Source organism: Bombina bombina, chromosome 5 (genome assembly GCF_027579735.1).
Source record: "Bombina bombina isolate aBomBom1 chromosome 5, aBomBom1.pri, whole genome shotgun sequence".
NCBI lineage: Eukaryota > Metazoa > Chordata > Amphibia > Anura > Bombinatoridae > Bombina > Bombina bombina.
The window spans coordinates 15,540,299-15,565,124 of record NC_069503.1 but is presented as its reverse complement, the minus strand read 5'-3'; the positions used below and the strand labels follow the sequence as shown (position 1 = coordinate 15,565,124).

General features: G+C 40.8%; 1 pseudogene; it reads right to left on the bottom strand.

Annotated features, from left to right (window-relative positions):
• Positions 1-15,799, bottom strand: part of LOC128661235 (uncharacterized) — a 60,140-nt pseudogene extending 44,341 nt beyond the window's left edge.
• Positions 15,800-24,826: the final 9,027 nt, after the last annotated feature.

Below are 24,826 nucleotides of genomic sequence, written 5' to 3'. Positions count from 1 at the left end.
TGTGTGTGTGTGTGTGTGTATATGTATGTGTATTTATGTATATGTGCATGTATGTGTGTGTGTATGTATGTATGTTTGTATTTATGTGTGTATGTGTTTCTGTATTTATGTATGTATGTATATTTATGTATGTGTGTACATATGTATATGTGCGTGTGTATGTGTGAATGTTTTATGTGTGTGTATATATGTATATATGTGTGTATGTGTGTGTGTGTATGTGTGTATATGTGCGTTTATGTATGTATATGTGTTTGTGCGTGCGTGAATGTATGTATGTGTTTATATGTGCAAATAATTTTTGTATGTGTGTGTGTATTTATGTATGTTTCCATCTAAAGGGGAGGAGAGTCCACTGCTTCATTCATCACTTGTGGGAAATAAGAACCTGGCCACCAGGAGGAGGCAAAGACACCCCAGCCAAAGTCTTAAATACCTCCCCCACTTCCCTCATCCCCCAGTCATTCTTTGCCTTTCGTCACAGGAGGTTGGCAGAGAAGGGTTGGAAGATTCGGAGTAGTCTCTCTAATGGAGGGTAGTACTCTTTGCAATGGGACTGGAGTTTTAAGTAGTCCTGTCAGCCTCTCAGTGATAGCATGGGTGAAAGAGTCTGGAGATGCAGGGGGAGTTCTTCTGCAAAACCATTACGACTCATGTTAACAGCTCCTTAAGCAATCAGCGTTGACGAGTTTCACTGCCTGCTTTTATTCTCTCAAGTCCATGTCAGGAGCGACGCTACTAACCCTTGAAGGGCCATGTTCCTGTTCGACGGTGTTGATTCTGGTAACATTGTTTCATTATATATATATATATATATATATATATATATATATATATATATGTAATAACGCAAGAAGACAGGGTCATAGTGTGACTCCTTTTATCTGTATAGAATCTAGGGTAATACCCTCAGAAGGGGGTTATGGAACATGGGGGATTTTAATATACATAATAATGTTTATTGTGTTTTTTGCTGCACTTGTGTGAGATGAGGCTCTGTCAGTGTGGAACAGTTAGAGAGAGATTGAGGCGGCCTTTTTTGGCTCGTCTCTCGCTCAGTGCAGGGGTGGTCCTGCGTGGCACTTCATGTGGCCTTAGTAACTTCCTCTTTCTCGACTTGGGTTCGGAGGAGACAAAAGCTGTTTCTTGTAGTCTGGGTCATAGGAGGTGGTGAGTGCCCCAGCCATTGGGATATAAATGTGCCATTTAATCAATAATCAATCAATGCGCAAGCTATGGAGGACTCTGATATGTTGGAGGATACTCCTTCTTTATCTAAACCTACTAACTGTGTATACTGTGAGGAGGTTCCAGGGGAACCACTGTTACAGCTCTGTTCCACATGTTATGACAATTTTACTACTTCAAAAAAGAATAAAGTATTTAGTACGACTGAGCCATCCACCTCTGAGGGTTCTCCGCCTTGCGAGGTGCATTCCCTACAAGCATCTCTGCTTACACAAGCAGTTCCCCAGGACACTACTAATCCTCCCGTGGGAGGGGCCCTTTGGTCTCCAGACTTCTCCGATCAGTTGCAGATGGCGGTTTCTGCGGCCATAATTGTGATGCCTTGTCCTACTAAGCGCAAGGGAAAGGTACGGCACTACTATCTGTCTCATGGGTCTTTGACTTCGCTGGATATCTCAGACAGATTATCCCCTGAGGAGGACAACTCTGACTTATAGGAGGATGTCGCTTCTGGGTCGGAATCAGCTACTTCTAGGCCTCCGTCCGCGGAGGAACCAGATTTAAAATTTAAGATGGAGCATTTTCATTTCCTGCTGAAGGAACTGCTTGCTCCGAAACTCCCAAAGGAACCTTCAATCCCTAAACTGGATAGGGTTTACAAGGACAGGGTAGTGCCCCAGGCCTTCCCAGTTCCTATCAAAATGGCGAACATTACTAAGAATGAATGGGAGAAACTGGGTTCACCCTTTTCTCCCTCATCTTCTATTAAGAAGCTTTTCCCCATTCCGGACACGCAGCTTGAACTGTCCCTAAGGTGGATGGTGCTATCTCCACACTAGCTAAGAGAACGACCATTCCGCTTGAGGATAGCTCCTCTATTAAGGAACCAATAGATAAAAAGTCAATTTTGCGGAAGATGTTCCAACTGACAGGGTTCGTTTCCCAACCAGCACATTCGTACATTTGTGATGCTAAAATGCAGATTATTTGCCTGAATGCCAAGACGTCAGGGTTTTCTATTTTAACTCGCAGGGCTCTGTGGCTAAAATTGTGGTCTGCTGACATGACATCTAAGTCTCACTTGCTTTCCCTACCATTCAAGGGGAAGGTTTTGTTTGGCTCGGGCCTGGATTCTATTATATCTTCAGTCACGGGTGGAAAGGGTGCCTTCTTACCTCAGGATAAGAAAGCCAAACCTAAGGGATCTACTTTTCGTCCCTTTTGTGCGGACAAGTCTCAGCGCCAACAGCCTTCCTCAAAATCCGAGCAGTCCAAGGGATCTTAGAAGCAAGTAAACTCTTGGAATAAGTACAAGCAGAAGAAGAGGCCTGCTGAGTCAAAGTCGGCATGAAGAGACGGCCCCCAACCCGTCCTTGGACCTTCATGTTCCAATCCACAAGGAGTACTTCAAGTTTCTAAGGTTCACCTTCCTGGACCAGCACTTCCAGTTTGTGGCCCATCCATTTGGTCTGGCGATGGCTCCAAGAGTCTTTACATTCTGGGAGCTCTTCTCGGAGTAGCACGAGCCAGAGGGATTGCAGTGGCTCCGTATCTGGATGATTTCCTGGTCCAGGCTCCATCCTACAGTCTGGCGGAGGATCATTCAAGAGCTATCCTCCTTCTACTTCGGTCCCACGGGTGGAAGACGAATGAAGAAAAGAGTTCATTGGTCCCTAGAAACAGGGTGGAGTTCCTGGGTACGATACAAGATTCTTCTGCAATGAAGATATTTCTGACAGACCAGAGACTGTGCAAGTTTGTGTCCAACTGTCTAGTCATTCTGATTTGTCCCAACAGATATCTCTGGACAGACCAATGAGGGAGGCCCTGTCTTGGTGGACCCGATGGGGCCAGTTGTCTCAGGGGACTTCCTTCCTGAGACCCTCCTGGGATATTGTAACCACGGATGCGAGTCTATCAGGATGGGGAGCTGTTTGGGGTGCCAGAAAGTCACAAGGCAGATGGACTCGAGAGGAATCAAGTCTACCTATAAATATTCTGGAACTTCAAGCAATATTCAATGTTCTGAAGGCTTGGCCCCCTCTAGGGTAATCCCAATTCATCAGATTCCAATCGGACAACATTACCTCGGTGGCTTACATAAACCACCAGGGGGGGACGAGAAGCTCCCTAGCAATGAGGGAAGTATCTCGGATTTTGGAATGGGCAGAGACTCATAATTGTTCACTCTCAGCGATCCACAACTAGGGTGTGGACAACTGGGAAGCGGATTTTCTGAGCAGACAGATGTTTCATTCAGGGGAATGGTCTCTCCAGCCCAAGACATTTGCGGAGATCTGCAGCAGATGGAGGATGCCGGAAATAGATCTCATGGCGTCCAGACTCAATTGCAAGCTACCCAGATAAAGGTTGAGATCAAGGGATCCCCAGGTGGAACTGATAGACACCTTGGTGGTACCCTGGGACTTTAACCTAATCTACATATTTTCACCATTGCCTCTTCTACCTTGAGTAGTGGCCCACATCAAGCAGGAGCAAGCTTTAGCTATTCTGATTGCTCTGTCATGGCTGCTGAGGATGTGGTTTGCAGATCTAGTGGCAATGTCATCATATCCGCCGTGGAAGTTACCTTTCGCAAGGATCTGGTAGTTCAAGGTCCTTTTCTACATCAAAATCTCGATTCTCTGAGGATGACTGTGTGGAGATTGAATGCCTAGTCTTAGCCAAAAGAGGTTTTTCGGAGAGAGTGATCGACACTCTCATCCAGGCCAGGAAGCCGGTCACTAGACGTATCTACCACAAGGTGTGGAGGACCTACTTGTCCTAGTGTGAGGAATAAGGATACCCATGGCACAAGGTATCCATGATTTTGGCCTTTCTCCAGGATGGTCTGGATACGGGTCTTGACCCCAATTCCCTAAGGGGACAGATCTTGACTTTATCGGTACTGTTGCATAAGAAGCTTGTGGAGCTTCCTGACTTTCAGTCCTTTGTTCAGGCTCTGGTTAGGATTAGACTGGTCTTCAGGAATCTGGCTCCTCCCTGGAGCTTAAACTTGGTTCTTAAGGTTTTGTAGAGGGCTCTGTTTGAACCTATGCATGCCCTGGACATTAAGATTCTCTCATGGAAGGTCCTGTTGGTATTGGCTATTTCATAGGCACGCAGAGTCTCTGAGTTGGTGGCCTTAAAATTTGAGCCTCCTTACGTAGTTTTTCATGCTGACAAAGCCGTTCTGTGAACTGTTTTGGGATTCCTTCCCAAGGTAGTGTCGAGTTGTAACATTAACCAGGAAATAGTGGTTCCTTCTTTGTGTTCTAACCCTTCCTCTTCGAAGGAGAGGTTTCTTCATAATCTCGATGTGGTTTGGGCCTTGAAGTTTTATCTTCAAGCCACGAAGGAGTTCAGACAGATGTCGTCTTTATTCGTTGTGTACTCTGGAAGGCACAGGGGACAGAGGGTCTCTGCAACTTCTCTATCTTTTTGGTTGAGGAGTATGATCCGTCTGGCTTATGAGACAGCGGGACACAAGCCTCCTCAGAGGATTACGGCTCACTCGACTAGAGCTGTGGCCTCTTGTTGGGCCTTTAAGAATGAGGCTTCTATGGAGCAGATTTGTAAGGTGGCCACCTGTTCCTCCTTACATACTTTTGCAAAATTTTACAAATTTTACATTTTTACTTCGGCAGAAGCAGCTTTTGGGAGAAAGGTTCTGCAGGCTGTGGTGCCCTCAGTGTAAGAGGGTAACAGAGGTTACATGGGGTGTGTAAGAGGGTAAAGTGAAGTATAGGACAGAGGTGACATGGGGTGTGTAAGAGGGTAAAGTGATGTATAGGACAGAGGTGACATGAGGTGTGTAAGAGGGTAAAGTGATGTATAGTACAGAGGTGACATTGGGTGTGTAAGAGAGGTTAAATATTATAAATTAAATTTTCTTGTGCATAATAGACAGAAAGATAGAGAAAGTCAGACAGACAGATATAGATAGATAAATGGATAGATGGATGAATAGATAAATATTGATAGACATATAGATAAATAGATAAATGGATTGATAGATAGATATGGATAGTCTATAGATAGATAGATAGATAGATAGATAGACAGACACATACATATAGATAGAGGATAGATAAATAGATACAGTGGAGGCTCCTCCATTTGTGCACTCCCTCATGTGAACCCCCAAGCAGGCAGAAAAGGAAAAAAACTTTTTGCTGAATTAAATATAATTTTTCAAATAGCCCCCTATTTAAAAAGTTATATTTTATTTTTACCCCCAAAAATTGATATCCAGGCTTTTTTTAAAAAAAGATAAAAGAAAAAACAATTATTGTGTTTTTTTTTCTCATCCGCATGTGCGGTAGAGAGCCCTATGCCTGTCAGTCAGTGATCTATTGTGCAGCACTGCACTAGTCGCTCCCAGCTCTTTCCTATAGAGGCTTTAATCGCACAGGCTGAACTGTGCGAGTGGGACTTCAGCCTGTGCTCTGCCTCTGTCTGATACGCTGTACCAGACCACACCGCCTCATACGTTATGGCTCCTTCCCCTCAACGGTGGTCGGCATGAAAATCTCATTGTGGAGATAGCCGTTGAGCGGAGAGGAGCTCATTTGGTAGTTAGTCAGTGACAGTGACCTGACCAGGTGGAAGTTGGTGGCGTGGGCATTTTAAAACAGAAGTTGACGAAACACTAACACAGCTCTTTGTGGATCACACTTTTTTGTTTTCTCATTCTAGAATGCCAGGCTTGTTTTCCAGTCCCTACAGCAAAATGATTTATTTTTTACATGCTGCTATTGTGTGAGAGGTTTTCATGTAAGTTTGCGTAGGAGAGCTTGCTGCATGCTGTGACATATATTACGGTATAGGCTGGATCTAAAAGCCCCGGCAGTGCATATGACAGAGCAGGCAGATTACTAGCTGAATGCGTTGATGTGATTCGACCTGTGCAGTGTTTGTGTCTTATGAATCTCACAGATCGCTCATGGGAGTAAATATAGGAAAATACTGTTTATCTTTTTGAAAAAAGTGCACAATTAAAAGTTATTTTGATTGATTCATTGACTTATATTCAGAATATAAGAACAAGTCAATGAATCAATAAAAATAACTTTTAATTGTGCACTTTTTTCAAAAAAGATAAACAGTATTTTCCTATATTTACTCCCATGAGCACTCTGGGTGATTGAGTGTGAAAAAGACTGAATCTGCTAAAGGCTAAACAGGCACTAGTTTGGAATACACAGCGTACCAGTACACAGATGATTTACAGTTCTAAAACACCAGGAATCTGCAATTCTAATTGGAGGATCAAGTCACATGCCTAGCACTGAAGGGCAGAGTGCTTTGGATGCACGCTGAAGTTCACGGACAGCTAAACAGACTGCTCCAAAGACTTGACAGAGAAACCTGAAATAGAGGCTTCAGATTCTGGTGAGTCATAGACATAACTATTAATAGCCCAAAGTCTGCATTCTTGAGAGAGAAGCAGGAATTTGAACTATTGCACTGTGTGAGGAGACAAACTGCTTTCACTTAACGCTGCTGCATATAGTGGCTATGTTAGATCTTAGCACTTTTTTAAAACTTTGCAAATCTATATGAAGGAATAAAAAACCAAAAACAGCAAACTGTGAGATGGACTTTGCCTATGTTACATAGATTATTACACATATATCTGCTCATACAAAGGCTGAGCTAGCTAACAAACGGCTAGATTACGAGTCTTGCGTTAGGGTTAAAAAGCAGCGTTGAGAGGTCCCAACACTGCTTTTTAACGCCCGCTGGTATTACGAGTCTTGCAGGTACAGGTGCACCGCTCACTTTTTCGTCCAGATTTGAAAATGCCGCAAATCCACTTATGTCAATTGCGTATCCTATATTTTCAATTGGATTTGCCTAACGCCGGTATTACGAGTCTTCCTAAAAGTGAGCGGCACACCCTCTCCTGTCAAGCCTGGTACCGCATTTGAAAGTCAGTAGTTAAGGGTTTTATGGGCTAACGCCGTAGTATAAAACTCTTAACTAAAGTGCTAAAAAGTACACTAACACCCATAAACTACCTATTAACCCCTAAACCCAGGCCCCCCCACATCGCAAACACTTAAATAAAATTTTTAACCCCTAATCTGCCGAACCGGACATCGCCACCACTATAATACATATATTAACCCCTAAACCGCCGCACTCCCGCCTCGCAAACACTAGTTACATTTTATTAACCCCTAATCTGCCGTCCCTAACATCGCTGACACCTACCTACATTTATTAACCCCTAATCTGCCGCCCACAACGTTGCCGCCACTATATTAAAGTTATTAACCCCTAAATCTAAGTCTAACCCCTAAACCTAACCCCCCCTAACTTAACTATAATTTAAATACATCTAAATAAAATTAATACAATTAACTAAATTATTTATATTTAAAACTAAATACTTACCTATAAAATAAACCCTTAGCTTGCTACAATATAACTAATAGTTACATTGTAGCTATCTCAGGGTTTATTTTTATTTTACAGGCAACTTTGTATTTATTTTAACTAAGTACAATAGTTATTAAATAGTTATTAACTATTTAATAGCTACCTAGTTAAAATAAAATAATGTCTTTATTTTAACTAGGTAGCTATTAAATAGTTAATAACTATTTAATAACTATTGTACCTACTTAAAATAAATACAAAGTTGCCTGTAAAATAAAAATAAACCCTAAGATAGATACAATGTAACTATTAGTTATATTGTAGCTATCTTAGGGTTTATTTTATAGGTAAGTATTTAGTTTTAAATAGGAATAATTTAGATAATAATTGTAGTTATTTTATTTAGATTTATTTAAATTATATTTAAGTTGGGGGGGTATGGTTAGGGTTAGACTTAGATTTAAGGGTTAATAACTTTAATATAGTGGCGGCGACGTTGGGGGCGGCAGATTAGGGGTTAATAATTGTAGGTAGGTTGTGGCGACATTGGGGGCGGCAGATTAGGGGTTAATAAATATAATGTAGGTGTCGGCGATGTTGGGGTCAGCAGATTAGGAGTTCATAAGTATAATGTAGGTGGCGGCGGTGTCCGGAGTGGCAGATTAGGGGTTAATAATATAATGCTGGTGTCGGCGATGTCGGTCCAGGCAGATTAGGGATTAATAAATGTAAGATTAGGGGTTAATAATATAATGCTGGTGTCGCCGATGTCGGGGGCGACAGATTAGGGGTTAATAAATGTAAGATTAGGGGTGTTTAGACTCGGGGTTCATGTTAGGGTGTTAGGTGTAGACATAAAATTTATTTCCCCATAGGAATCAATGGGGCTGCGTTAGGAGCTTTACGCTCCTTTTTTTCAGGTGTTAGGTTTTTTTTCAGCCGGCTCTCCCCCATTGATTCCTATGGGAAAATCGTGCACGAGCACGTTCAGCCAGCTCACCGCTACCGTAAGCAGCGCTGGTATTGGGGTGAGATGTGGAGCAAAATCTTGCTCTCTGCTCACTTTTCTGCGGCTAACGCCGGGTTTGTAAAAACCCATAATACCAGCGCTGTCTGTAGGTGAGCGGTGAGAATAAAGTGCAGCCTTACCGACAAAACTCGTAATCTACCCGAAAGTTAAAAATTGCACTTAAAGGGGCAGTCAATGACTTTTGAAATATACTTTTTTCTACTTCCCAAAGTGCAAATCCCTTATGTTTAACCCCTTAACGACCGAGGACGTGCAGGGTACGTCCTCAAAAAAAAGGCAGTTAACGCCTGAGGACGTACCCTGCACGTCCTCGGTGTGGAAAGCAGCTGGAAGCGATCCTGCTCGCTTCCAGCTGCTTTCGGGTTATTGCAGTGATGCCTTGATATGGAGGCATCCTGCAATAACTCTAGATGGCCATCCGATGCAGAGAGAGCCACTCTGTGGCCCTCTCTGCACCGAACATCGATAGCCGGTATCGTTGGTGGGTGGGAGCCGACTTGGGAGGCGGGTGGGCGGCCATCGATGGGCCGGGTAATGTAGAGGGGGGCGGGATCGGGGCAGGGCCGATGGGGGAGCGCACGGGCGCGCGTGCACGGGGGGCGGCAGGCGGGTGCGTGCATGGGGCGGGAGCGGGTGGGAACCGCTACACTACAGAAAATATAACTTTGAAAAGTTTGAGAAAGGGGTATTTTAATTAAAAAAATATATTAATCAAAGGTATCTAGGAGGGGGTGGGGGGTTGGTCTTTGGTGGGGCAGGGAGCTACACTACAGAAAAGGGGAAAAAATTAAAAAATATCAGCAATTTTATTCTAAACTGCGTACTGGCAGACAGCTGCCAGTACCCAAGATGGCGGCCATTAAGGCAGAGGGGGAGAGTTAGAGAGCTGTTTGGTGGGGGATCAGTCCGGTTGGGGGCTAAGGGGGGTCCTACAGAGCAGCATATGTAAATATGCCTTTTCTTTTAAAAAAAAGCCCAAATATAGCTTTTATTTTAGTACTGGCAGAAAGTCTGCCAGTACTTAAGATGGCGGGGACAATTGTGGGGTGGGGGAGGGAAGAGAGCTGTTTGGGAGGGATCAGGGGGTCTGATGTGTCAGGTGGGAGGCTGATCTCTACACTAAAACTAAAATTAACCCTGCAAGCTCCCTACAAGCTACCTAATTAACCCCTTCACTGCTAGCCATAATACGTGTGATGCGCATTTAGCGGCCTTCTAAGTACCAAAAAGCAACGCCAAAGCAATATAAGTCTGCTATTTCTGAACAAAGGGGATCCCAGAGAAAAATTTACAACCATTTATGCCATAATTGCACAAGCTGTTTGTAAATAATTTCAGTGAGAAACAAAAAGTTTGTGAAAAAGGGAACGTTTTTTTTTTATTTGATCGCATTTGGCGGTGAAATGGTGGCATGAAATATACCAAAATGGGCCTAGATCAATACTTTGGGTTGTCTGCTACACTACACTAAAGCTAAAATTAACCCTACAAGCTCCCTACAAGCTCCCTAATTAACCCCTGCACTGCTGGGCATAATACACGTGTGGTGCGCAGCGGCATTTAGCGGCCTTCTAATTACCAAAAAGCAATGCCAAAGCCATATATGTCTGCTATTTCTGAACAAAGGGGATCCCAGAGAAGCATTTACAACCATTTATGCCATAATTGCACAAGCTGTTTGTAAATAATTTCAGTGAGAAACCGAAAGTTTGTGAAAAAATTTGTGAAAAAGTGAACGATTTTTTTTATTTGATTGCATTTGGCGGTGAAATGGTGGCATGAAATATACCAAAATGGGCCTAGATCAATACTTTGGGTTGTCTACAAAAAAATTTTTTATACATGTCAAGGGATATTCAGGGATTCCTGACAGATATCAGTGTCCCAATGAAACTAGCGCTAATCTTGAAAAAAATGGTTTGGAAATAGCAAAGTGCTACTTGTATTTATGGCCCTATAACTTGCAAAAAAAGCAAAGAACATGTAAACATTGGGTATTTCTAAACTCAGGACAAAATTTAGAAAATATTTAGCATGGGTGTTTTTGGGGATGTGTAACAGATTTTGGGGGTCAAAGTTAGAAAAAGTGTTTTTTTTTTCCATTTTTTCTCATATTTTATAATTTTTTTTATAGTAAATTATAAGATATGATGAAAATAATGGTATCTTTAGAAAGTCCATTTAATGGCGAGAAAAACGGTATATAATATGTGTGGGTACAGTAAATCAGCAAGAGGAAAATTACAGCTAAACACAAACACTACAGAAATGTAAAAATAGCCTTGGTCCCAAACGGACAGAAAATGGAAAAGTGCTGTGGTCATTAAGGGGTTAATGCTATGAAGTGATAAATATAGAATTTAGTTCTTTTTGAGGATTTTAGCGTAAAATAATTTTACTTTAAACATTTTAAGTTTATGACTACCATTACATACTATTATTAAACTATATATTTTATCAATTGATTTTATTATTTATATGAATTGCATAGAGATACTTTGATGTAACTAGTACTGTGGTTAATATTTTTTCTTTAGAATATTTAGATCTGGGCTGTTTATGCACTATATTATTAAGAGATAAGGGATATATCTCTTATTAGATTTGCTTTTATTGGGTTATTTTTGTATTAATTACAAACTGTAATCAGAAAGCAAATATGATGACAAAACCCCTGAATCATGAAAGTTTGTTTGACTAGACCATCCCTTTAATTGAGTCTGAAAAGGGAACTATTGCTATGTTTTTTGTGCATTTTTGTTTAGTGTGTGTGTGTATATATATCAGATTATAGAGTTTAGAAATTTGGTTGAAATGGGTGGGGCCTTTTAAGTGGTGGGGTTTACTTAAATTGGCAGGGTCTTGTGCACCAGCATCTTAAAAATTCACCAGCCGCCACTGAATAGATAGATAGATAGATATAGATAGATAGATAGATAGATAAATAGATAGAGAGATAGATAGACATAGATAATCACATTGAATTGTTTTATTACCATTTTGTAAATGCATTAACTATTCCTTAGCATATATTGCCTTGTCGAGTGGTTACAAATTGTTACTACTTGTTATCAATACATTACTACCTACCTATCCATCTATCTATTTTTTGTATATCTATGCATCTCATCTATGTATCACGTTTCTAAATCAATCAATTTCTCATGCGTTTACCAAATTCTTTGATTTTAGAAACATTTAGCATATTTTTACTTACCTCGCTGTTGTTTTTTCTGATGTAATAAAATAAAGACAAAAAGAAAAAGGATTTAGATATAAGTTAAAATAAACATACAAAGACAAGCTGAGACATTCTCTGCAAGTAAAACATACGTGTTCTTTGATTTCAGGGACACCGAATGGCAATAAACAGCAGAGGAATACAGGAACTCAGCGACTGAAAACTGTAACCGTATTCTTATATTTATAAACCTTGCTTCATATATAAGCATAGGACAAAGGTTACATAGGGTGTGTAAGAGGGTAAAGTGATGTATAGTACAGAGCTTACATGAGGTGTGTAAGAGAGTAAAGTGATGTATAGTACAGAGCTTACATGAGGTGTGTAAGAGGGTGTTATGGTATAACCCTGTTATCGAGGGTTAATATCAGATGAAAGATGCCCTGAATACGGGATCAGCAACACACGAATCCAGTTAATTTCCCCACAAACACGAGACCAAGCTCCGTCTTGAGGGTAAAACAGAATCTACTTTATTGAGGGCTATATGCCCGGTATTTATGCAGGTCTCCCACCTGGTTGACACTCTCCTTCAACTCTCAGAGCTCTGTGTTTTGTTTAAAATCAGGTCCTTTTGCTCAGATACTTGTTTATAGTCCTTCTCCTGCTTACTTCTGTTTTAAAAACAACTCCAACTGTCTCAGACAAAACAGTTACTCAAAACTGAAGTTAACCCCTCCAACAACAGTTACTCAAAACTGAAGTTAACCCCTCCAACAACAGTTACTCAAAACTGAAGTTAACCCCTCCAGTACTGATGGATTTGCACCCTGTACCTATAATGGGCACAGGATGACTTAACATAATGCCTGAATCCATAATCCATAGGGAGGTTGACAGAGAGGTCTGTCACATGGCCCCCTCCTGGTGGGACACTCCGGCAGACCCGGCTTGACCCTTTGGCGGGTCAACTTAGGGATGACCGGACTAGGAGGTGGTAGGAATGTCAGTTTGCCGGGACAATCCATCTGCATTCCTGTTATGAGAGAGAATTCCTGTCCGTATAAATAAGGGTTCAACTTCTTCAGTGCCCAGACCAGGGCTAAACATTCCTTCAAGTTTTTGTTTTCAGAGACGCTTCTTTCCAGTTGGAGACAAATCTCATCGGCTTCTTTACAAGTTTTTTGTACCTGCTCTTTATAGGTATCCACAAGTCCTTCATACTGACGTAGGGTGCCCTTGAGTTGCTGCACCTCACTATGAGCCAGCATCAGCTTCTCCTCCAGTGTCGCTAAGTTTGTCTTTAATGTTTCATGTTCCATTCTGAAGCTGGTGTTTTCTGCGGTCTGTCGGTGAAGCTTGTCTAGCAGAGATTCCCGTTCTAAACGCGCTTTTTCCTCTGCGCTCCTCTTTTCTCCCGCTAGCACTGTTGCGTGATTGTTTAACGTGACCATTTCATCCTCTACTTGACTTTTCTCCTTCATCAGTGCATTGTAACGGGACTTCCACATATCAATAGCGGACATAGATTTACTGAGCTCAGCGTCCTGGGGCTCAGCAGCAGGTGGGTCAGTCTCTGCGGCACGGATCTGGGCACGGGTAGTCACAGAGTTAACATCGGCGGGACCCATGGGAGCGTAGGCAGAAACAAGGGGGGCCAAGTCATTTCCAAGGAGAACATCAGCTGGTAAGTCCTTCATGACACCCACATTCACATGTCTAGAGCCCACTCCCCAATCCAAATGTAACCGGGCAACAGGTAGGCGGAACACAGCGCCCCCTGCTACCCTCACAGCCACAGTGTCTCTGGTGTGCTGGTTCTCAGACACCAAGTTCTTTTGGAGCTTGGTCATGGTAGCACCAGTATCCCATAGACCACTGACCTCCTTCCCATTCACTTTAACCAGTTGCCGGTGCTGTTGCCTTTTATCCCGGTGGGCAGCTTGCACGGGGTCTGCTTCATGTAGGATGCCCCAGCATTCTTCCTCCTCTACGCAGTGGGCAGCAGGCTAAGGGTTACATGGGTTTCCACCAGCGGGTCTTCTCCAGGACTGTGCTTAGTTTGCTGTGTTTAGGGGACACTCTGGTCTTTTGTGCCCTAGTTGCTTACATCCAAAGCACAGAATAGGCTGTGAGTAGTCCCGTGAGTTGAACTGGGCTGTCTGAGGATAGTTTGTGGCTGGAGGCCATGTGGTAGAGCGGTACGCCGGGGGTTGGTAACTGGTAGCTGCTGGGGTGACTGGGGGTCTGTACTCCACTCTGGCAGGGCTCTTACTGGTAGCAGTGTCCAGTTTGCGGGCATCCGTATACTCATCTGCCAGGTGAGCAGCTTCATGCAGGGTGGAGGGTTTACGGTCCCGAACCCACTCTCTAACTCCTGCGGATAACTTGTCGAAGTAATCTACCAACAGGAATAGCTGCAGCACCTCTTCCCCAGATACGGCTTGGCACCCCACCATCCAGTGACCTGCTCTGCGGTGCACCTTACATGCCCACTCAACGTAGGAATCTCCAGCTAGTTTAACAGTGTCTCTGAACCGTCTCCTGTATGCCTCCGGTGTAATCGCATACCTGGAGAGCAGAGCCTCTTTTACAGCATTATAATCCCTGACTTCCTCATCTGGAATGGCCCGAAAAGCCTCGCTAGCCCGGCCGGATAATGTTCCGGATAATATCGTAACCCAGTCCTCTGTGGGTACCTTGTGTAGTGCACATTGCCTCTCAAAATCCGCAAGGTACCCATCAATCTCTCCTTCTGTTTCAATGAAGTTTTTAAAAGCTGCAAAATTTATTTTTCTGTTTCCCACTGGGGTTGCTGTGACTTGGGCTGCTGCAGCGCCTCTTTGGCGAAGTAGGTTGGCCTCTACGGCTGCTATGACCGATAATTTCGGCAGACGGGTTGGGGCCATAATGTGCCAGTCTTATTTTAACCGCCCAGTCAAAGCTTGCTTCTTCGGGGGTTCTGTCTGATATGCTGGGCTCATTGGTTCCTTCGGGCCCTGGTACTCCGTCCATCTCGGACAGTATTGTAATAATCTCCCTCTTCCTGAGGTTACTGGACTGTCGGCCTCATTGTTCTAGCAGGTCTTTAAGGGTGGCTCTTTTCAGCCTTTCATACGGTATTCCATTAGGTCCGGATGTGTCGTTGCTCTTCTGGGCGATGAGGACCACCCCGTCGCTTGCCACCAATTGTTATGGTATAACCCTGTTATCGAGGGTTAATATCAGATGAGATGCCCTGAATACGGGATCAGCAACACACAAATCCAGTTAATTTCCCCACAAACATGAGACCAAGCTCCGTCTTGAGGGTAAAACAGAAACTACTTTATTGAGGGCTATATGCCCGGTATTTATGCAGGTCTCCCACCTGGTTGACACTCTCCTTCAACTCTCAGAGCTCTGTGTTTTGTTTAAAATCAGGTCCTTTTGCTCAGATACTTGTTTATAGTCCTTCTCCTGCTTACTTCTGGTTTAAAAACAACTCCAACTGTCTTAGACAAAACAGTTACTCGCTGCGGAATCTGTTGGCGCTCTACAAATAACCGATAATAATAATAATAATAACTGAAGTTAACCCCTCCAACAACAGTTACTCAAAACTGAAGTTAACCCCTCCAGTACTGTTGGATTTGCACCCTGTACCTATAATGGGCACAGGGTGACTTAACATAATGCCTGAATCCATAATCCGTAGGGAGGTTATATAAGCATAGGACAAAGGTTACATAGGGTGTGTAAGAGGGTAAAGTGATGTATAGTACAGAGGTGACATGAGGTGTGTAAGAGGGTAAATTGATGTATAGTACAGAGGTTTTCACATTGTCCAGAATATTATAAAACATCCTTCTCCTTACATCTCTTATAGGATGATTGCCTCTATCATTCTCTGTGAGCTCAAATCTGACACATCTGTCCTCAAATCGCTTATAGAATGCGTCAAAGTCTTGTCTCTAGTGTTCCAGAAATGCCATTACTTCACGAATTGACGCACAGCAGAATGCAACATCCATGACTCTATTCTGTAGTATAAGAAAGAGTCCGTCAGTTTTTAAGAAAATGTCCTCTTATGTCATAAGTAAGAAGCAGGTTGATGCTTTATTCAGCCATTGTAGAAATCCAGAAGCAAGCAACGCGGTGTCACCCTCCCATTTCTCTTCATCATCAACTATAATCCCGAACATAGCACGCAGATCAGGTAGGTACATGTTGACTGTCTGCACTAGTCTGGAGTTTGTACTCCATCTGGTGGGTGCCGCTCTTGGTAAACGTTTCTTTACAACATCGTCCAGTAGGTGGGTGCGCTTGGTTGAGTGATTGAAAAAAGAGACAAGATGCTCCAGTTTTGAAAAAAATAGTTTACACTCAGGCATACATTTTGCTGAATGCAAAAGCACCAGGTTCAATTTGTGGGCATAACAATGGAAAAATGTTGCTTCTCGACCTTTTTCTTTAATCTTGGCCTGAACCCCATTAAGATCTGATGCCATCACAGCTGCTCCATCAAAAGTCTGACTTACCAGCTTTTCCAAACAATTGTATATCTCCAACACTCCAAATAAATAATTAGCAATAGCTGTTGCTCGTCTGTCAATCACTTCATCAAATCCTAAGAACGCCTCCTTAACCTCACAAAACAACTCATTGTTCGTCACATAACGGAAAACTACAGATATCTGGGATTTGTTAGTGACATCAGTTGTTTCATCTACTTCAATAGCAACAAATGGGGCTGCATCAATCTCCTTTTTTATGTCATCTCTAATGACATCAGCAACTGATTCTATTAAATCATTTTGCATTCTGTTAGATAATGCAATAAAAACTGTGGCTGTTTCCAAATGCATAGCTAACTTGTCATGGATCTCTGCTATAAAATATACTACCTCCACATAGTTGCCACGATTCCAAGAGCTTGCACCTTCATCGTTACCAGGCTCTAGTTATTAAGCTCCGTACTTACCTGCATTCGCTGGCCCCAATATGCCCGGCTAAGTTCGCCTAACCTCGCTGCCGCAGACCTGAATATGCTCTCCAAATTTATCAATAAAGCTGTCAAAAAGCCGCGCACCAAGTACAGAGCGATGAGCAGCGGACTGTTGTTAACTAACAGTCATCGATCTCGCTGTCACTAAGCACTCACACTATACTATACTGTTATACCCCCTAAACCGCCACTCCCGGAGCCCCCCGCAACTATAATAAAGTTATTACCCCCTAAACCGCCGCACCCGGACCTCGCTGCGACTATAATAAAGTTATTACCCCCTAAACCGCCGCTCCCGGACCCCGCCGCAACTATAATAAAGTTATTACCCCCTAAACCGCCGCTCCCGGACCCCGCCGCCACCTACATTATACCTATTAACCCCTAATCTGCTGCCCCCTATACCGCCGCCACCTACATAAACTTATTAACCCCTATCCTGCCGCTCCCGGACCCCGCCGCAACTAAATAAATTGTTTAACCGCTAAACCGCCGCTCCCAGACCCCGCCACAACTAATTAAATTATTTAACCCCTAAACCGCCGCTCCCGGAGCCTGCCACCACCTACATTAAACTTATTAACCCCTATCCTGCCCCCCCTATACCGCCGCCATCTATATTAAACTAATTAACCCCTATCCTGCCCCCCCTATACCGCCACCTATATTAAATTTATTAACCCCTATCCTGCCCCCCCCTACACCGCCGCCACCTATATTAAATGTATTAACACCTATCCTGCCCCCCCTACACCTCCGCCACTATATTAAACATATTAACCACTAAACCTAAGTCTAACCCTAACCCTAACACCCCCCTAACTTAAATATTATTTAAATAAATCTAAATAAAAATTACTATTATTAACTAAATTATTCCTATTTAAAACTAAATACTTACCTGTAAAATAAACCCTAATATAGCTACAATATAATTAATAATGACATTGTAGCTATTTTAGGATTTATTTTTATTTTACAGGCAACTTTGTATTTTTTTAACTAGGTACAATAGTTATTAAAGAGTTATTAACTATTTAATAACTACCTAGCTAAAATACTTACAAAATTACCTGTAAAATAAATCCTAACCTAAGTTACAATTAAACCTAACACTACACTATCATTAAATAAATTAAATAAATTACCAACAATTACCTAAAATTAATTACAATTAAACAAACTAAACTATAGTACAAAAACAAACAAACACTAAATTACAGAAAATAAAAAAGTATTGCAAGAAGTTTAAACTAATTACACCTAATCTAAGCCCCCTAATAAAATAATAAAGCCCCCCCAAATAATAAAATTCCCTATCCTATCGTAAATTACAAAGTAATCAGCTCTTTTACCAGCCCTTAAAAGGGCTTTTTGTGGGGCATTGCCCCAAAGTAATCAGCTCTTTTACCTGTAAAAAAAAAATACAACCCCCCCAGCATTAAAACCCACCACCCACATACCCCTACTCTAACCCACCCAAACCCACCTTAAAAAAACCTAACACTAACCCCCTGAAGATCACCCTACCTTGAGTCATCTTCACCTAACCGGGTCGAAATCTTCATCCAAGCAGGGCAGAAGAGGTCCTCCATCCGATAGAAGTCTTCATCCAAGTGGCGCAGAAGAGGTCCTTCATCCAGTAGAAGTCTTCATCCAAGCGGCGTCTTCAATCTTCATCCATCCGGAGCGGAGCGGAGCCATCTTCCAAGAAGCCGATGCGGAGCCATCCTCTTCAACCGATGGACTAACGACGAATGACGGTTCCTTTAAATGACGTCATCCAAGATGGCGTCCCTCAAATTCCGATTTGTTCTGATCAGCCAATAGAATGCGAGCTCAATCCGATTGGCTGATTGGATCAGCCAATCGGATTGAACTTCAATCTGATTGGCTGATTGAATCAACCAATCAGATTTTTCCTACCTTATTTCCGATTGGCTGATAGAATCCTATCAGCCAATCGGAATTCGAGGGACGCCATCTTGGATGACGTCATTTAAAGGAACCGTCATTCGTGGTTAGTCCATCGGTTGAAGAGGATGGCTCCGCGTCGGCTCCTTGGAAGATGGCTCCTCTCTGCTCCAGATGAAGATTGAAGACGCCGCTTGGATGAAGACTTCTACCGGATGAAGGACCTCTTCTGCGCCACTTGGATGAAGACTTCTATCGGATGGAGGACCTCTTCTGCGCCACTTGGATGAAGACTTCTATCGGATGGAGGACCTCTTCTGCCCCGCTTGGATGAAGATTTCGGACCGGTTGGGTGAAGACGACTCAAGGTAGGGTGATCTTCAGGGGGTTAGTGTTAGGTTTTTTAAGGGGGGTTTGGGTGGGTTAGAGTAGGGGTATGTGGGTGGTGGGTTTTAATGTTGGGGGGGTTGTATTTTGTTTTACAGGTAAAAGAGCTGATTACTTTGGGGCAATGCCCCGCAAAAAGCCCTTTTAAGGGCTGGTAAAAGAGCTGATTACTTTGTAATTTAGGATAGGGTAGGGAATTTTATTATTTTGGGGGGCTTTATTATTGTATTAGGGGGCTTAGATTAGGTGTAATTAGTTTAAACTTCTTGTAATTCTTTTTTTATTTTCTGTAATTTAGTGAGGGTTTTTTATACTATAGTTTAGTTTATTTAATTGTAATTAATTTTAAGCAATTGTAGGTAATTTATTTAATTTATTTAATGATAGTGTAGTGTTAGGTTTAATTGTAACTTAGGTTAGGATTTATTTTACAGGTAATTTTGTAAGTATTTTAGCTAGGTAGTTATTAAATAGTTAATAACTCTTTAATAACTATTGTACCTAGTTAAAATAAATACAAGCTTGCCTGTGAAATAAAAATAAACCCTAAGCTAGCTACAATGTAACTATTAGTTATATTGTAGCTATCTTAGGGTTTATTTTATAGGTAAGTATTTAGTTTTAAATAGGAATAATTTAGTTAATAAAAGTAATTTTTATTTAGATTTATTTAAATAATATTTAAGTTAGGGGGGTGTTGGGGTTAAACTTAGGTTTAGGGGTTAATAAGTTTAATATAGGTGGCGGCGGTGTAGGGAGGGCAGGATAGGGGTTAATAAATTTAATATAGGTGGTGGCGGTATGGGGGGGCAGGATAGGGGTTAATAAATTTAATATAGGTGGCGGCGGTATGGGGGGGCAGATTAGGGGTTAATAGGTATTATGTAGGTGGTGGTGGGGTCCGGGAGCGGCGGTTTAGGGGTTAATATATTTATTATAGTTGTGGCGGGGTCCAGGATCGGCGGTTTAGGGGTTAATACCTTTATTTAGTTGCGGCGGGTTCCGGGAGCGGTGGTTTAGGGGTTAATACCTTTATTTAGTTGCGGCGGGGTCCGGGAGCGGCAGTTTAGGGGTTAATACCTTTTTTTTGTTGCAGCGGGGTCCGGGAGCAGTGGTTTAGGGGTTAATAAGTATTATATTGGTGGCAAAGGTGTAGGGGGGGCAGATTAGGGGTGTTTAGACTCGGGGTAAATGTTAGGGTGTTAGGTGCAGACATCTCCCATAGGAATCAATGGGATATCGGGCAGCAGCGAACATGAGCTTTCGCTATGGTCAGACTCCCATTGATTCCTATGGGATCTGCCACCTCCAGGGCGGCGGATAGAAAACCAGGTACGCTGGGCCGTAAAAGTGCCGAGCGTACCTGGTTGTTCTTTGATAACTTACAAAAGTAGTCAGATTGTGCAGAACTTGCGTTCGGCACATCTGGAGTGACGTAAGAATCGATCTGTGTCGGACTGAGTCCGGCGGATCGTAGCTTACGTCACTAGATTCTACTTTTGCTGGTGTGTAGGGCTTGATAACTACAGCGAATCAGCCTCGCCACAAATACACTGCGGAATTCCAGCGTATTTGCGGTTGACGGCTTGATAACTAGAGGCCTAAGGCTTTTACTATATCATAAAACACTGCCTATTTTTATGTTGCATGTTATGGATCCAAAACAATGGCTATAATATTTATGTTGCATGCTGTAATAGTCAGTGTACTGTTTTGTATTCACATCTTCCTTTTTTTATGGACATTAAACAATTCTACAATAACATGTTTAAAGGGACAGTATGGATACTATGGAAGTTGGAACACAGCTTGTTCATTTATGGAGCTTCTAAGAACACACAGCTTTATTATCACCCAGGTCATTGCCTAATCCATATTTGAATTCAATAGACAAAAACATGACTTAATAATTGCAAAAAGAATGCTGTGGTACCTCAAATATAATTCCTAACATCAACCAGCAAACACTGTCAGAATGACCAACACAGCACATCTTGTTGTTAGACCATGAAACATATATTATTCAAAACAAATAATTTACCTAGCCCTATAGAAAATCTAGTTAATTAAAATTTTAATAAATAGGAATATTACATATTTTGTCCTTTATTCTAGTGATGTAGTCCAAAAACAAGCTAGCACAAACAAACACAACCAAATAATATCCATAACAGCAAATAACGTCCAAACAGAAGCTGTTCATTACAAAAATACCTAACACAAATGATTGAGTTTTACCTTAAAGGGACATGAAAAATAAAACTTCTCCTTCAGGATTTCAGTAGAACATACAATTTTAAGCTACTTTCCTGTTTACTTCTATTATCAAAATTTATAACAAAGGAGATAGAGGGCGCCACATAATGCAGATCAATTGACTCCACAGAAGATAACAGCAGATATTAAGAATCTTACTCAAAAGGTATAAAGCACTGATGTGCAATATAAGTGGTCTGGAACCAACCAGTCATCCGGTAGACACAACATAAATTCGACCAATGGAATCCTCGTCTCACCAGGGAGAGTCCATAGATGCCAAGGTAAGATGCAGGTCCGTTCAGCTCTGTGTTAGAGTGGTCAGCCAATGGAATCCTCATCTCACCCAGGAGAGTCCAGAGATCCAAAAAGTAAATAAAATGATGAAAATATCCAAAAAAAATGGAAAGGCAGCAAAATGAGAGTATAAAAATTTAATACAAAAGTTAAAAACAACAGCAACGCGTTTCACGTTAATTATTTATTTATTTGCTTGCAAATTCAATTTTGCTACTGAAATCTTCTCTGCTTACTAAATTAATTTTACAGAATGAGCAGCCATCTTGTGATTTTGTGCACAGTAAATGTTTTATATATTATAAGGCAGAGTAGTGGCCGCCCCCTCTGATGTTAAACTTTGTGTCTGACCCGGTCAGTGTCGGTCAGTGTTGTAACTTGCTACTGACATCTTCTCTGCTTACTAAATAAATTTTACAGAATGAGCAGCCATCTTGTGATTTTGTGCACAGTAAATATATTATAAATCAGAGTACTGGCCGCCCCCTCTGATGTTAAGCTTTAAGTGTCTGACCGTCTGACACTTAAAGTTTAACATCAGAGGGGGCGGCCACTACTCTGCCTATAATATATTACTGTGCACAAAATCACAAGATGGCTGCTCATTCTGTAAAATGTATTTAGTAAGCAGAGAAGATAGCATAGCAAGTTACAACACTGACCGGGTCAGACACAAAGTTTAACATCAGAGGAGGCGGCCACTACTCTGCCTGTAATATATTACTGTGCACAAAATCACAAGATGGCTGCTCATTCTGTAAAATGTATTTAGTAAGCAGAGAAGATAGCATAGCAAGTTACAACACTGACCGGGTCAGACACAAAGTTTAACATCAGAGGGGGCGGCCACTACTCTGCCTTATAATATATTACTGTGCACTGCAGTGTGCACAAAATCACAAGATGCCGGCTGCTCATTCTCTAAAATAAATTTATTAAGCAGAGAAGATGATGTCAGAGTCGCAACATTGACGGTCACTCACTCACACACAGACACTTAAAGTTTAACATCAGAGCAGAGGGGGGGGCGGCCACTACTCATCTCTGCCTTATAATATTTACTGCTCACAATAAATCATCACACGATTAGCTCAGGGCCAGGCAGGCTACACTCGCTACTTGGCTCAGTGACGTAACAGTCAGTCCCAAACAGGCAGGAGTGAGTGGCACTGACTGTTGTTCCCGTGCCGCCAGACTTCTCCTTTGTTGCGCATGTGCAGTGCACAGTACAGCAGGGCCAGGGAGTCAAGACCGGTGTTGATTGGCTGAGCCAGTCTCCCAGGGAAAATACGAGGCCTCATTATAGATGCCTCTTTAACACTTTTTTCAGCCGCGCTGCAGCTGCAAGTCACCACTTGGTGCTGCAGAGCGGCTAGTTATAAAAATACATGTAAAATATTGCAGAATAGAGAAAAAACAGAACCCAGTGCCTCTCTATTGCGCAATATTATAGAGTTAGAAATGTAAAAAAAAAAAAACATTTAACTTTTTTTTTTTTAATAAAACTATATATATTTTTTTCATTTGCCCCAAATGGCAGGTGCGGCAGTGCCTCACCTGACTCCTATGAGTGCACGTCACTACTGTATATACACATAATAACACATAAATATATCTGTATATACACATAATAACACATAAATATATCTGTATATACACATAGTAACACATAAATATATCTGTATATACACATAGTAACACATAAATATATATGTATATACACATAGTAACACATAAATATATATGTATATACACATAGTAACACATAAATATATCTGTATATACACATACTAACACATAAATATATATGTATATACACATAGTAACACATAAATATATATGTATATACACATACTAACACATAAATATATATGTATATACACATACTAACACATAAATATATATGTATATACACATACTAACACATAAATATATATGTATATACACATACTAACACATAAATATATATGTATATACACATAGTAACACATAAATATATATGTATATACACATACTAACACATAAATATATATGTATATACACATAGTAACACATAAATATATATGTATATACACATACTAACACATAAATATATATGTATATACACATACTAACACATAAATATATATGTATATACACATACTAACACATAAATATATATGTATATACACATAATAACACATAAATATATATGTATATACACATAGTAACACATAAATATATATGTATATACACATAGTAACACATAAATATATATGTATATACACATAATAACACATAAATATATATGTATATACACATAGTAACACATAAATATATATGTATATACACACAGTAACACATAAATATATATGTATATACACACAGTAACACATAAATATATATGTATATACACACAGTAACACATAAATATATATGTATATACACACAGTAACACATAAATATATATGTATATACACATAATAACACATAAATATATATGTATATACACATAGTAACAAATAAATATATATGTATATACACATAATAACACATAAATATATATGTATATACACATAGTAACACATAAATATATATGTATATACACATAATAACACATAAATATATATGTATATACACATAGTAACACATAAATATATATGTATATACACACAGTAACACATAAATATATATGTATATACACACAGTAACACATAAATATATATGTATATACACACAGTAACACATAAATATATATGTATATACACATAGTAACACATAAATATATCTGTATATACACATAATAACACATAAATATATATGTATATACACATAGTAACACATAAATAAATATATATGTATATACACATACTAACACATAAATATATATATATGTATATACACACAGTAACACACACACACACATATATATATAAGCATATACATATATATTTACAGTTTAAACACGGTCCCTATAGACTGCTATGTAAAGTACTTTTCAGCGCTGTTTTTTGGTAACACCCACACCTGCTCACTTTAACCTCTTATAACTGCTTTGTGCAGTTATTTAAAAATAAATAAAGATGGTCATAATTTTTCATTTTAAAAAGGGGAACACAACGCTTTATTTTGATGAAATTGGGGGACATTTATTTTATTAACCAGTGGTCTGACCTCTGGTTAATAAATTTGAGTACAAAGTGCTACAGCGAGCTTGCGG